General features: G+C 42.5%; 1 protein-coding gene across 5 annotated transcripts in view; it reads left to right on the forward strand.

The window, feature by feature from the left end:
* LOC124011459 (transcriptional regulator Erg-like) overlaps window positions 1-15,000 on the forward strand; it is a 73,070-nt gene that overhangs the window by 23,285 nt on the left and 34,785 nt on the right. Inside the window, exon 1 of one of the 5 annotated variants that reach the window (XM_046324914.1) lies at window positions 7,130-7,174. The exons of the other annotated variants lie outside the window; for them this stretch is intronic. The gene's annotated coding sequence lies outside the window, so the exon portion shown is untranslated. Of the gene's footprint in view, window positions 1-7,129; window positions 7,175-15,000 lie in introns of those variants that run through there. 5 annotated transcript variants of the gene reach the window in all.

Below are 15,000 nucleotides of genomic sequence, written 5' to 3' on the forward strand. Positions count from 1 at the left end.
ATACTGCATTGGATCAGTTGTACCATGAAAATATTGCTTTTCATTTATTAGTAGAGAGTACTTGCCGAACCATATTGGACATATGCTGTGACTGAATCTGAGTCTCTTCCATTCATTTCGATACTGTGAATGGAGGATATACACAAGTGTATCAAAGCAGAGAAGTAGTGTGTAAGCAGTACCTACACTGTGTGTGTGTGTGTGTGTGTGTGTGTGTGTGTGTGTGTGTGTGTGTGTGTGTGTGTGTGTGTGTGTGTGTGTGTGTGTGTGTGTGTGTGTGTGTGTGTGTGTGTGTGTGTGTGTGTGTGTGTGTGTGTGTGTGTGTGTGTGCATGCATGTACAGTATGTGTATGAGTGAGTAACTCCATGGCCTCTTCTGGGAATAATTGACCTGGACTGCTTTTCCAATCCTCCTCCTCTCTCTCCATACCAGTGGATTAGAGTGGGCCAACTGTCTCCACCAGTGTTATGTCTGCTTCTGGTAAAGCCATGACACTGTACTGTGTGACTGCTGGGCGTTAATTTTACTGCTACGTGGTAGCTGGCTGCAGAGACGCTTTTTTATCTCCTTAAATTCCTCTTCTCTCCTCAATAATACAGAGGACTGCCAGATGGGGGTCCCCCAAGGATCTTTTTCACAGGATAGGGTTTCATATCAGCCTAGAGAGTACTGCTCCAAAAGGAAATAGTCCAGAATTATAGCTTTTCATGGTCCAGTATTAGGCAATGAAGCCTGAGGTTAATGTTTCTTTTGTGGTAAAGTCTGCAGGTGTGGGCTCCCTATTACCCTCGCACCTGTGTGTAACGCTATTGTGACGTTATTGTAGAGGCATTTCAACACCTTTTGCCGTTTTAGGTTAGATCTGTGAATGCATTGCGTTGAGTCAATATTATGCTATCCATAGAGGGTGTTGCAGTGGATGACAAGGAGATGTCTTTAGGGGAAGCAATAGGGCCATTGTGGATTGCGCCAATGTGATTATGAGGGTGGTCCCGAGGGTGGAGTACTTATTCATTGTCATAAAGGTCTAGAGCAGAATTTCATCTGTTTGGTTTGGCTGCAGGCCCGGGACCGTTGAGTCTGCAGATTGCAGTCTACGACGTTGTCTACATGTACTGTACCTCACTGATACACTCTTAACAAGTCTGTCATGCATGACCTAGCATTTGGTCATAACAAGTAACAACTTAATGACATGAAGACATGAATAAGTATAAGTTATGTGTGATTTGATGTCCTTCATAGGTCTGTGCCTCATTATGGTGCTGAATGACAGTACACTGAACTAAATGAAGGTTATTAAATGGTTATTCCTTATCTCAAATAATAATAATCACAGGCAGAACAGTTGAAACTGGCCAGGTGGACTGGGGACAGCAAGGAGTCATCATGTCAGTTAGTCCTGAGGCATGGTCCTAGGGCTCAGGTCCTCCGAGAGAGAGAAAGAAAGAGAGAATTAGAGAGAACATACTTAAATTCACACAGGACACCGGATAGGACAGGAGAAGTACTCCAGATATAACAAAGTGACCCTAGCCCCCCAACACATGAACTACTGCAGCATAAATACTGGAGGCTGAGACGGGAGGGGTCAGGAGATTTAAAGTAGATTTAAGTCAAAATTGTAACTCGTTATGTTTTGGATTGAATTTGCCCCTACATTAACACTTGGTATTCAGGACAAAAAGTTAATTGCTTTGATACATGTTTTGCATTGTTGCATACAGGATGCATATTTTGGAATATTTTTTTTCTTTACAGGCTTCCTTCTTTTCAAACCAAATCAAATCAAATTGTATTTGTCACATACACATGGTTAGCAGATGTTAATGCGAGTGTTGCGAAATGCTTGTGCTTCTAGTTCCCACCATGCAGTAATCTAACATGTAATCTAACCTAAGAATTCCACAACAACTACCTTATACACACAAGTGTAAAGGAATGAATAAGAATATGTACATAAAAATATATGGATGAGCGATGGCCAAACGGCATAGGCAAGATGCAGTAGATGGTATAGAGTACAGTATATACATATGAGATGAGTAATGTAGGGTATGTAAACATTATATAAAGTGCCATTGTTCAAAGTGGCTAGTGATACATTTATTACATCAATTTTTCCATTATTAAAGTGGCTAGAGTTGAGTCAGTATGTTGTCAGCAGCCACTCAATGTTAGTGATGGCTGTTTAAAAGTCTAATGGTCTTGAGATAGAAGCTGTTTTTCAGTCTCTCGGTCCCCGCTTTGATGCACCTGTACTGACCTCGCCTAATGGATGATAGCGGGGTGAACAGGCAGTGGCTCGGGGGTGGTTGTTGTCCTGGATTATATTTTTGCCCTTCCTGTGACATCGGGTGGTGTAGGTGTCCAGGAGGGCAGGTAGTTTGCCCCCGGTGATGAGTTGTGCCGACCTCACTTTCCTCTTGAGAGCCTTACTGTTGTGGGCGGAGCAGTTGCCGTACCAGGCGGTGATACAGTTCGACAGGATGCTCTCGATTGTGCATCTGTAGAAGTTTGTGAGTGTTTTTGGTGACAAGCAGAATTTCTTCAGCCTCCTGAGGTTGAAGAGGCGCTGCTGCGCCTTCTTCACCACGCTGTCTGTGTGGGTGGACCATTTCAGTTTGTCTGTGATGTGTACGCCAAGGAACTTAAAACTTTCTACCCTCTCCACTACTGTCCCATCGATGTGGATAGGGGGCTGCTCCCTCTGCTGTTTCCTGAAGTCCACAATCATCTCCTTTTTTTTGTTGACATTGAGTGTGAGGTTATTTTCCTGACACCACACTCCGAGGTCCCTCACCTCCTCCCTGTAGGCCGTCTCGTCGTTGTTGGTAATCAAGCCTACCACTGTAGTGTCATCTGCAAACTTGATGTTTGAGTTGGAGGCATGCATGGCCACGCAGTCATGGGTGAACAGGGAGTACAGGAGAGGGCTGAGAACGCCCCCTTGTGGGGCCCCAGTGTTGAGGATCAGCGGGGTGGAGATGTTGTTACCTACCCTCACCACCTGGGGGGGCGGCCCGTCAGGAAGTCCAGGACCCAGTTGCACAGGGCGGGGTCGAGACCCAGGGCCTTAATGATGAGTTTGGAGGGTACTATGGTGTTAAATGCTGAGCTGTAGTCGATGAACAGCATTCTTACATAGGTATTCCTCTTGTCCAGATGGGTTAGGGCAGTGTGCAGTGTGATTGCGAGTGCATCGTCTGTGGACCTATTGGGGTGGTAAGCAAATTGGAGTGGGTCTAGGGTGTCAGGTAGGGTGGAGGTGATATGGTCCTTGACTGGTCTCTCAAAGCACTTCATGTTGACGGAGTGCTACGGGGCGGTAGTAATTTAGCTCAGTTACCTTAGCTTTCTTGGGAACAGGAACAATGGTGTCCCACTTGAAGAATGTGGGAACAGCAGACCGGGATAAGGATAGATTGAATATGTCCTTAAACACACCAGCCAGCTGGTCTGCACATGCTCTGAGGGTGCGGCTGCGATGCCGTCTGGGCCTGCAGCCTTGCAAGGGTTAACACATTTAAATGTTTTACTCACTTTGGCTGCAGTGAAGGAGAGCCCGCAGGTTTTGGTAGCGGGCCGTGTCAATGGCACTGTATTGTCTTCAAGGCGAGCAAAGAAGTTGTTTAGTTTGTCTGGGAGCAAGACATCGTGGTTTGCAAAGAGGCTGGTTTTTCTTTTGTAGTACGTGATTGACTGTAGACCCTGCCACATACCTCTCGTGTCTGAGCCCTTGAATTGTGACTCTACTTTGTCTCTATACTGACGCTTAGCTTGTTTGATTGCCTTGCGGAAGGAATAGCTACACTGTTTGTATTCGGTCATGTTTCCGGTCACCTTGCCCTGATTAAAAGCAGTGGTTCGCGCTTTCAGTTTTGTGCAAATGCAGCCATCAATCCACGGTTTCTGGTTGGGGAATGTTTTAATAGACTCTGTTTGTACAACATCACCGATGCACTTGCTAATAAACTCGCTCACCGAATCAGAGTATGCATCAATGTTGTTGTTCGAAGCTATGCGGAACATTTCCAGTCCACGTGATCGAAGCAATCTTGAAGTGTTGAATCCGATTGGTCGGACCAGCGTTGAACAGACCTGAGCACGGGTGCTTCCTGTTTTAGCTGGCTGGCTGGCTGGCTGAGATTTAGTGTTTATTTAATTTTTTAAAAGTGTACTGTGATCCTGCGGCTACTGTAGCTCAGTAAAATATTATGTTTATCTTTAACCACTGATTCCTCATCTGGTCTCATCTCTGCACCTGGGTCCAACCTTACATATCACAGATAATTGTATGTGTGGGGTACAGAGATGAGGTAGTCATTCAAAAATCATGTTAAACACTATTATTGCACACAGTGTGAATACATTATTTATTATATTAACTTATTATGTGACTTGTTAAGCAAATGTTTACTCCTGAACTTATTCATACTTGTCATAACAAAGGTGTTGAATACTTATTGACTCAAGCCAGCTTTGAATTTTTAATTAATTTGAACATTTCAAAAAACATTATTCCACATTGACATTATGGGGTATTGTGTGTAGGCCAGTGACAACAAAAATATCAATTTAATCAATTTTAAATTCAGGCTGTGTAACAACAAAATGGGGCAAAAGTTAAGGTGTGAAAACTTTCTAAAGGCACTGTATCTACTCAAAGTTTAGACACACCAACTCATTCCAGGGTTTTTCTTTTACTATTTTCTGCATTGTAGAATAATAGTGAAGACATAACAATGAAATAACACATATGGAATCACTTACAGTAGTAGCTAAAAAAGTGTTAAACAAATCCAAATATGAGATTCTTCAAAGTAGCCACCCATTGCCTTGACAGCTTTGCACACTGTTAGCATTCTCTCAACCAGCTTCATGAGGTAGTCACCTGGAATGCATTTAAATTAACAGGTGTGCCTTGTTAAAAGTTCGTTTGTGGAATTTCTTTCCTCAATGCATTTGAGCCAATCAGTTGTGTTGTGACAGGGTAGGTTTGGTATACAGAAGATGGTCCTATTTAGTAAAAGACCAAGTCCATATTATGGCAAGAACAGCACAAATAAGCAAAGAGAAATGACATTCCATTACTTTAAGACATGAAGGTTAGTCAATCTGGAAAATGTCAAGAACTTTGAAAGTTTCTTCATGTGCAGTCGCTAAAACCATCAAGCGCTATGATGAAACTGTCTCATGAGGCAGTCACTGCCAAAGGAAAGGAAGACCCAGTGTTACCTCTGCAGAGGATAAGTTAGTTACCAGTTTCAGAAATTGCAGCCCAAATCAATGCTTCACAGAGTTCAAGTAACAGACGCATCTCAATATCAACTGTTCAGAGGAGACTGTGTTAATCAGGCCTCAGTGAATCATGGTTGAATTGCTGCAAAGAAACCACTACTAAAGGACATCAAGAAGAAGACACTTGCTTGGGCCAAGAAACATGAGCAATGGACATTAGACCGGTGGAAATCTGTCCTTTGGTCAGCCTGTCCAACCGCCGTGTCTTTGTAAGATGCAGAGTAGGTGAACAGATGATCTCCGCATATGTGATTCCCACCGTGAAGCATGGAGGAGGAGGTGTGGGGGTGCTTCAATTCAATTCACACTTAACCAGCATGGCTACCACAGTATTCTGCAGTGATACGCCATCCCATCTGGTTTGCGCTTAGTGGGACTATCATTTGTTTTTCAACAGGACATGACCTAACACACCTCAAGGCTTTGTAAGGGCTATTTTACCATGAAGGAGAGTGCTGCATCAGATGACCTGGCCTCCACAATCACCCGACCTCAAGCTAATTGAGATGGTTTGGGATGAGTTGAACTGCAGAGTAAAGGAAAAGCAGCAAACAAGTGCTCAGCGTATGTGGGAACTCCTTCGAGACTGATGGAAAAGCATTCCAGGTGAAGCTGGTTGAGAGAATGCCCAAGAGCGTACAAAGTGGCATTATTCCATATGTGTTATTTCATAGTTTTGATGTCTTAACTATTATTCTACAATGTAGAAAATAGTAAAAAATTAAGAAAAACCCTTGAGTGAGTAGGTGTCCAAACTTTTGACTGGTACTGTATGTATTGATTGCATTTTGATACTGCTACAGTGTTATTTGGGTTGTTAATTGGATTAGTCTCTCCGTCATTGATTTCTTGCCTCTGTGTTGTATTTTTCTTTAAATTGTTATTGTTTGACATTTGACTGCATTGTTAGGCGCTAGTAACAAAGCATTTTGCTGCACCGCTATAACAGCTGGTAAACTGTATGTGACCAATACCCTTTGATTCAATTAGATATCTTAAGTCTTCCCAACCCTGGCAGTCATTCTGAATTAAGGTTGTGAGTGAATACAATTGCTAATTGTTGGGTATCCTCACTCTTGTTGAAATCCAATAGGAATTACACATGACTTTGCAAGCAAGCATATAATGTGACTTGCAGGCCTGATGTGCCCTGTAAACTATGCGTTTCAGGCCACTATATTAGGCTCAATTTCGAGAACTTCTGGAGCAGACAGAGTTAAGGAATAGAAAGCAGCGAGATCGGGCGATGGCGTTTTCCTCCTTTTATGGGGATGAGATCTGTCGGACATTTCCACCTGACCTAATTAAAGTGCCCCTGGCCCAGCTGAGTAAGTGGCCATGAATTAAAGGATTATTCCACCAACTCCATGGGATTTTTCTACAAGGTTGATCCTGTGTTTTGCGGGGACTCAGACACTCCAACAAAGAGGAGCGGGCCAGAAGCGACACCAACCGTTCCAAGAAATCTGTCATTCAGGAATTGTATTTGTGCGGAGACCCGACCATAGCCCTTTTCTCTTTCTCTCTCGCTCTTTTTTTCTGTATTTGGATTTTTCGGTCATGTGTGTTTTTTAAGTCTGAGGAGGGGGAGTATAGGGTAGAAGCAAACTTGTGGTCTGGTCACGTTCGTTTAAATTCTGTGCAGGCCAGGCATGTGGAGCAAAGCTGGGTAGATATTTCAGTCATTTGTTACCCGGCAGCCTCGGCGCGGGGCCGGAGTGGTTGCCAAGTTGTGACAGAGGCGCTGACACACGCACTCACATGTGTGCACAGCCCCGGCTGCAGGCAGCAAGGCAGCCAGGCCAGATGTGCTGCTCAGCTTGGCAGCTGGAGACAGAGAGAGAAACAGACAGGGCTTCGCAGCGCACAGAGGTAACCGATCCCACACTCCTCCTCTCTTAGATTCTGTTTTTTATCTCTTCTCTGCTCTCGACTAATCTCCCCTGTTTACTTTGTTGTTTCCATTCTTTCATTATTTCCTCTCTCTTTGTCTTTTCCTTCTTCTTCTCTCATGTCTTGTCCTGTTCCTCATGTCCTCTTCCCAGTTGCTTCCCAGTTTCTCCTCTCTGATCTTTATTTTTATTCTTCTCTCATCTTTTGTCTCTCACCCTGTCTGTTTCTCTCACTCTTTTGCTTCTCCATCATCAATACAAGCATGGAAGGTTCTCAGTCTGTGTGTCCTGTGTAAGGCACTGGGTTAGAGAACACGGGTTGCTTTATCTGTTCCTGTGTGAGACAGAGGGAGACCTGGAAGGTAGTCTCTGGTCTGTTAGACAGATCTCTGGCTTCCTGTGCTATTTTCAGTCGCCTATATAAAAGGTCTCAAATTAATGCCACAGTTTTTCAGTGAGATAATTATTTTTTCTCTGAAATAGATCCTATCATGTAGCCTGTACTGCCATGCATGCATAAGCAGTGTAGCTGTGAATGTTTTTGTGTCAATGGATGGAAAAGGTTATCGTGTTAATAAATGTAGACAGGGATAGATCCTAGTGTCAGATATGCTTGAGTAACTCACATTTTGTGGATATCATTCATTGATGTCAATGGGAGAGTTGTGAGCCTCAAGTTAGGATTCTCAATTTATTACGTAGTCCTGTCTAATCACAGTGGAATAACTAGACCATAAACTACAATCCTATACGTTAACAACTAGATGTAGCTATTCCATCCTCCATACAATAGTATTTCCCATTCATTTTCTACCTAATTGGCAGCACAAACTTCTGGTTTCATGGATGCGAAGAGCATAATTAAACCTCAGAGTCTCTCTAGGGTCAGTGTGCAGGCTCTGGGTCCAGGCTCAGGCACAGGCACAAGCACAGGCTGGGCTAGTCTGTTAGGACCAGAAGCAACAACAGCAGCAGTCAGGAATTATTGTTTATTTCCACAATCAGGATGACTGATGCTGTCCCACTTAGAGTTCCAAGTGCTCAGCACACTGTGTGTAGTGTCTCAAGGCCCCGCCGGCCCCAATCAGCTAAAAACCATTAAGTGCTTCATTCCTGGCATGGCGCGATGGACCAAGGCAGAGGCCCTGTCTGGAAGCCAGCCTGAAGCAGGTTGCACTCAAAGGCACCACTTGTTGCAGCACGCCAAATTACTATTGGAGTTTCTGGTAGTGTCCCAGCAGACAGCTAGAGGGATAGACTGGACTGGAGGTTCTGGGAAATCCCACTGGTTGGGTTTGGTTGGGGTTGGGAAGAAGGGCTTTTTGTTGTGGCCGATACACTATGTTGCTGCTTGTCTTCTAGCAAGGATTGTTTGTTTGAGGGCTCACCACCCTATGTTGGAGCTTTTTACAGTGTGATCTTCAATGTCAAATCATTCCCTCAATACTTATGTCTTGGTTACGTTTACTGTTCAGGTATGGTCTATATTGGGTTTATAAAGGTGTTATAAGTCATTAATAAACATGTATAGTCTTTAGGAATTGTATTTCTTAAAATAATAAATCACAATTATAAAGAAATAATGTCTGACATGAACTCAAATGTATTGAACCTTTTGGTATTGGTGACTTGATTGTCTGTTTGCACATTTGGCTTATGCGTAGGACGCCACCAAATATAAAAGTATCTATGGACACATGACAATGGACCATTGATGCTTTCATCATCATACCATATTTATAATATCATACTTCACAACCTGCTCAGGGCAATACAGGACTAAATCCGTTGTTTATTGTTGACTTGGTCCTGGCTGAGTATGTAGTATAAATTGGCACAGTGACGCGAGAAGGCAGGAATCCTGTCCCTCTCCCCTCCTGGCCATGGACATTCTTTCTGGCGGTGATTTCCTGCTCTGTGGCTTGACCCCGAAAGTCTTGTGGCGTGACTCATGGAGGGCTAGCGTGCCAGTGGTCTGGGTGTGGCCAAATGAAATCTATCACAGCGTGGCAGGCAGTCTGCCTGGGTCTCTGCCCTTGTGATAACACAGGTAGACTCATAGGTATCTACTCCAGACTGGCCTGTAGAGAAGAATGTTTCCCTTTCAATAATCTACACTACAAAAGTATGTGGACACCCCTTCAAATTAGTGGATTTGGCTATTTCAGCCACACCCGGTGAATAAAATCAAGCACAGTGCCATGCAATCTCCGTAGACAGACATTGGCAGTAGATTGGTCCGTATTAAAGAGCTCAGTGACTTTCACCAGGGCACCATCATAGAATGCCACCTTTCCAACAAGTCAGTTCATCAAATTTCTGCCCTGCTAGAGCTGCCCCGGTCAACTGTAAGTGCTGTTATTGTAAAGTGGAAATGTCTAGGAGCAACAACGGCTTAACTGCAAAGTGGTAGGCCACACATACTCACAGAATGGGACCCCTCGAGTGCTGAAGCATGTAGAGCATTAAGAGCGGCTACTCTTCCTGGGGTCAAAACAGGAAACAACACAACAAATCAAATAAATAATATACATACATAGCACTACATTTACATTACAATTTAGCCATTCAGCATGTGCTCCCACCCAGAGCAACCCACAGCTAATGCATTCATCTTTGCGAGACAACCACATAATATTACAGTCGTATCCAACCACATTTCGCATACATAATGCAATACATAATACAATGCAAAATACAATAGAAAATGTGCTGTAAGATGTTCTTTTATCAGTTTTTGAAACTCTGGTTTTAATGCTAGCTTTAGTTACCTGGGGTGGCAGAGTTCCATTAAGTCATGGCTTTATTTAATACTTTGCTCAGGAAAGTGATATCACAACTTAAACCTTCTACCTGCCTTCTCCATCATATCCCCACCACCTTCTTCCTAACAGTTTTCAATTGCATATCTGAAGAAGTGCAAGCTGCACTAAAACTGCTATGGTGAAACAGGGAAAATAAATCCATAGTGCCTTTGCGTGGTGGACTAGGGCACATATCATCAAACTTGTCATCAGGTCTTCCTTGACTCATACCCAGCCGAATTGGTTGGATATCTTATCTCTGAAATATGTCACAAACTCATTACATTTAGATGTGGAGGAAAGTTTACATAGGTTTGAGGGGGTAGGATTTATCAGGCCATCAATGGTCAAGAAGAGCACTCTCTCATTATTCTGATTAGTAGTGATCAAGTTAGAAAAATGAGCCCATCTGGCATTTCTAATTGTCTTGTTATATATGCCAAGTTGCTCTCAGAATATCACAATGGACCTGGAACTTTGACTTTCTACACTTCCACTCTGCCTTTCTGCAATTTATTTTTAATTGATTAGTTTCCTCACTCATCCTCCATTTGGATGTGGCCTTTTACAACTTTACTGGAGCTATGGCATCAATGGTTGACCATAATTTGCTATTAAAGTTATCAATTAAATCAATACAAGAGTAAGGCAGCATAGGTGGTGGAGTATTGTTCATACACTCAATGAAATCTGTAGCAACTTCAGAGGTAAGATAGCATTTCTTAATAATGCGTTCAGTATTACCCTGTGCTATGGGTAGCAAGGTAGTAAAAAATAGACAGTGGTGATCAGAAAAAGCTACACCAACAATAAAGGATATGTCACTAGAAAATCCCTTGGTAATAACCAGGTCCAGAGAATGGCCGTGGTTATGGGTGGGCCCAGTAAAGTGTTGGATATAGTCTATAGAGCTCAAAAGATTCATAAATTCAATGGCCTTGGAGTCAGTTTCTTGTCAACATGAATATTAAAATCGCCCAACACAATGATTTTATTATAGTTCTCAAGGACAATAGACAATAGTTAAGATAAATCAGTAAAACAAGTGGGGCGGTGCTTTGGTGGCTTATACAGGGTTATGGCCAGCACTGGTGCCTGACATTTAAACAGTATAGCATGATGCTCAAAAGACCCAAAGTCGCCAAACGAAATCTCCTTACAGTTGAGAGCATTAGTAAAAATGCTCTCAGTTAGTATGAAAAGCTGTAGTCCGGGGGGAGGCTTCAATAAGAGTCGCACTACAGTCTGATGACAGCCATGTTTCAGTGAGAAACATACAATCAATTTTTGCGCTCAGTAATGAGGTCTTTCATGAGAACAGTTTTACTATTGATTGCGCTAACATTTAAAAGTGGCATATTCAATGAGTGTGGCCACTCTTCCCCTGGGGCATCTGCCTCGAGGTAACCAATGGAATAACAACCAAATTATTAATGTTACAACCATGTTTTCATGTCTCCAATCTAACAGAATGGTAGGAGATGACAGTTTGTATAAACTCACTACAGGTCGGAGTTAAAGAAACATAAATTAGGTTACTCACAATAACCGTAGTGCCATTTCTACAGGCGTTGATATGCTTTCCAAGTCTTCTGTTGCTTTTTCTGACAGGGAGAACTAGACTAGCACAACCAGACCCTGTCTGTCAGTCTCGAAAACAGTTTGCGATGTGGCTGGAAATATTCCTGGAACCCCTGTGATTAGGGTGAATCCTGTCTCTTTTAAAAAAGTGCTGGTTGCTCCCACAGCAAATCAAAGTTGTCACAAAAAGAGACATTCCTGTCATTTCTTCAGGTACTCGTTTGGGGCAAAGAGTCTGATAAAATGTTCGGAACCCCTTCGGTAGCACGGGAGGAGGCCAGAGAAAATTATTCTCTTTCCTGTGCTAGCGAGGGTGTTTACATTTTTTTTGTAGTCCTCCCTCAGTTCCTCAGATTGCCTAAAACGAAGGTCAATATTGGAGTAGTTGCCCAGAACCGTGGGCAGGAGAGAGTTGATGTCATGGACACGGGCTCCTGGTTGACAGTGGACCTTGATTGGTCCACAGATCGTAGGCAGGCCAAAATCTCTCACCAGTTGCCCACAATGATGGTGGTCATGATGGAATCCGATGAGGAAGCTACCTGCTGAACTGCGGTGACCGTGGGGGAAGGTGCCACTGGGCGGCCGCCGGCTGTTGGTACAGTGCATTCGGAAAGTATTCAGCCCCTTTCCCCTTTTCCACATTTTGTTACGTTACAGCCTGAGTCTTCATATATATATATACATATATTCTGCACATCTAACATTCCAGTGTTTAATTGCTATATTGTAATTACTTCGCCACCATGGCCTATTTATTGCCGTACCTCCCTTATCCTACCTCATTTGCACACACTGTATATGGACTTTTTCTACTGTATTATTGACTGTATGTTTGTTTATTCCATGTGTTGTTGTATGTGTCGACCTGCTTTGCTTTATCTTGGCCAGGTCGCAAATGAGAACTTGTTCTCAACTAGCCTACCTGCTTAAATAAAGGTGAAATAAAATTTTAAATAGACAGGTGTGTGCCTTTCCAAATCATGTCCAATTAATTTAATTTACCACAGAGCGACTCCAGTCAAGTTGTAGAAACATCTCAAGGATGATCAATTGAAACAGGATGCACCTGAGCTCAATTTCGAGTCTCATAGCAAAGGGTCTGAATACTTATGTAAAGGTATTTCTGTTTTTTATATTTAGTACATTTGCAAAAATGTATGGGGTATTATTGTCTGTAGATTGATGAGGATGTATTTATTTAATCCATTTTAGAATAAGGCTGTAACTAAACAAAATGTGGAAAAAGTCAAGGGGTCTGAACACCTCCCGAAGGGACTGTATACACCCATGATCCATGCGGACTCCCATGGCTGGTAGGACCGTCTCAAGCGGGGCAAAACTGTTTGATAGCTGAATTGGATCTTCTTGGCTAGATGATGGTTGGCCAGACTTCCTCTCTGATCTCCTATACCTTGTGAGTGTCCAATCTCCCATGAGCCGCGGCGTTGATCTTAACATCGGTCCGTTGGATTGGAACAGATCGACAGCTTTGCTATAGAAGACATTTAAAACTGAGATTCGGTTTGCCTGGGTTACAGCATGGTCGGTGTATTTAGAAAGCAGTTTATCCTTTTCTCCCAGTCTAGCTAACAGCCGGAGGATCTCTTCCCTAAGCTGCTTGATGATGATGCAAGCTGATTTAGGACAGACAAATCCCTGTCCATTTTCCAGTTCCACCTTATCTTAATCTTTTTATTGTGTGGAAATCATCTCACACCTGAAACATTTGTTCCCAGCCGTGGATATAAACACCGTTAGGCTAGCACTGCTAGCGTTAGCCTGCTCCGTTTCCATGGTGGCAGCAGCTAACTGTTACTTAACAGGAATCTGGGACACAAACTTGCGGTGCCAGCCGTAATGGCTGACCGCATCGCTGAACCCATAGCAATACAAACTTTAGCTATGATTAAACACGATTTAATGAACACTATTTCATAAAAACAACTAACCGAGTGTAGACAGTACACTGTTCTGTTGTGCACTTTGATGACGTCTATTGCGTTAAAGGGTGCTTTGCTATTTTTGTTCAGCGGAATGACCTTTGCCTCTGTCCAGGCCAACCTCAGTAATTTACCATTCAGGTTGTCGGTTCCAGGTGGTTTGTCCTTATTTACAGATAGCAATTTTTTCACCTCTTCCACACTAACTTTGCATAATTCAAATGCTTGTCAGTCATTTTTGGTCCGTTATGCATGAACATGAGGGCTCAGCATTTGTTGTCTGCATTTCATGCCTAAGTTTTTAAAATCTTGTCAACAAAAAAGTTGTTAAAGTAGTTGACAATATCAAAGGGCTTTGTTATGAATGAGCCAACAGCCTCGATGAAGCTGTTATTTAAGGTATGCCAGAACTTTTCACTATCATTTTTTATGTCATATCTTTGCCCCATAGTATAGTTTCTTCTTCTTTTTGTTTACTTACGTGATTTATCAATTTACTGCACAGTATGTTTGCCAATCTGCTGTGTTGCCAGACTTATTTGCCATTCCCTTAGCCTCATCCCTCTCAGTCATTACATTTTTCAATTCTTCATCTATCCATGGAGATTTGGCCATTTTAACAGTCCGTTTCTTTATGGGCGCATGCCTGTCAGTAACCGGAAGAAGAAATTTCATAAATGCTTCAAGTGCAGCGCCAGGATGTTCCTCATTACACACATCAGACCAACAAATCTTTTTCACATCTTCAACATAGGAATAATTGCAAAACCACTTCTATGATCGCTTATACACTCTTTTAGTTCCAGTCTTTGGAACTTTGTTTTTCATAGATATGGCTATTATATTTTGATCACTACATCCGATGGGTGTGGATACTGCTTTAGAGCATATTTCTGCAGCATTAGTAAAGATGTAGTCAATACAAGTGCATGATTTTAGTTCATGCTCTGTTTGTAAATACCCTGGTAGGTTGACTGATAACCTGAACCAGGTTGCAGGCCTTTCGTTGAGTGGACAGCTTGATGAAAGCCAGTCAATATTTAGGTCACCTAGTAAATATACCTCTCTGTTGATACATACAATCTCAATCATTTAACACATATTATCCAGATACTGTTATCACTTGGTGGTCTATAGCAACTTCCCACAAGAATAGGCTTTAGGTGAGGCAGGTGAACCTGTAGTCAATACTTCAACAGCATTTGACATGATATTATCTCTAAGCTTTACAGGAATATGACTCTGAATATAAACAGCAATACCTTCTCCACAGGCATTCCTGTCTCTTCTATAGATGCTATAATGATGTATTGTAACCACTATAATCAAAGGAATGATCTAAGTGAGGTTCAGAGATAGCCAGTTTATGAATGATTTATATTGCTAGCAAGTTATTGATTTCATGAACCTTGTTTCTTAGGCTACGCATGTTAATGTGGGGTATTTTTAGTGTTTTCCTGGGATTCTTGATTGTTTTT

Source organism: Oncorhynchus gorbuscha, linkage group LG02, assembly GCF_021184085.1.
Source record: "Oncorhynchus gorbuscha isolate QuinsamMale2020 ecotype Even-year linkage group LG02, OgorEven_v1.0, whole genome shotgun sequence".
In the NCBI taxonomy this organism is placed as follows: domain Eukaryota; kingdom Metazoa; phylum Chordata; class Actinopteri; order Salmoniformes; family Salmonidae; genus Oncorhynchus; species Oncorhynchus gorbuscha.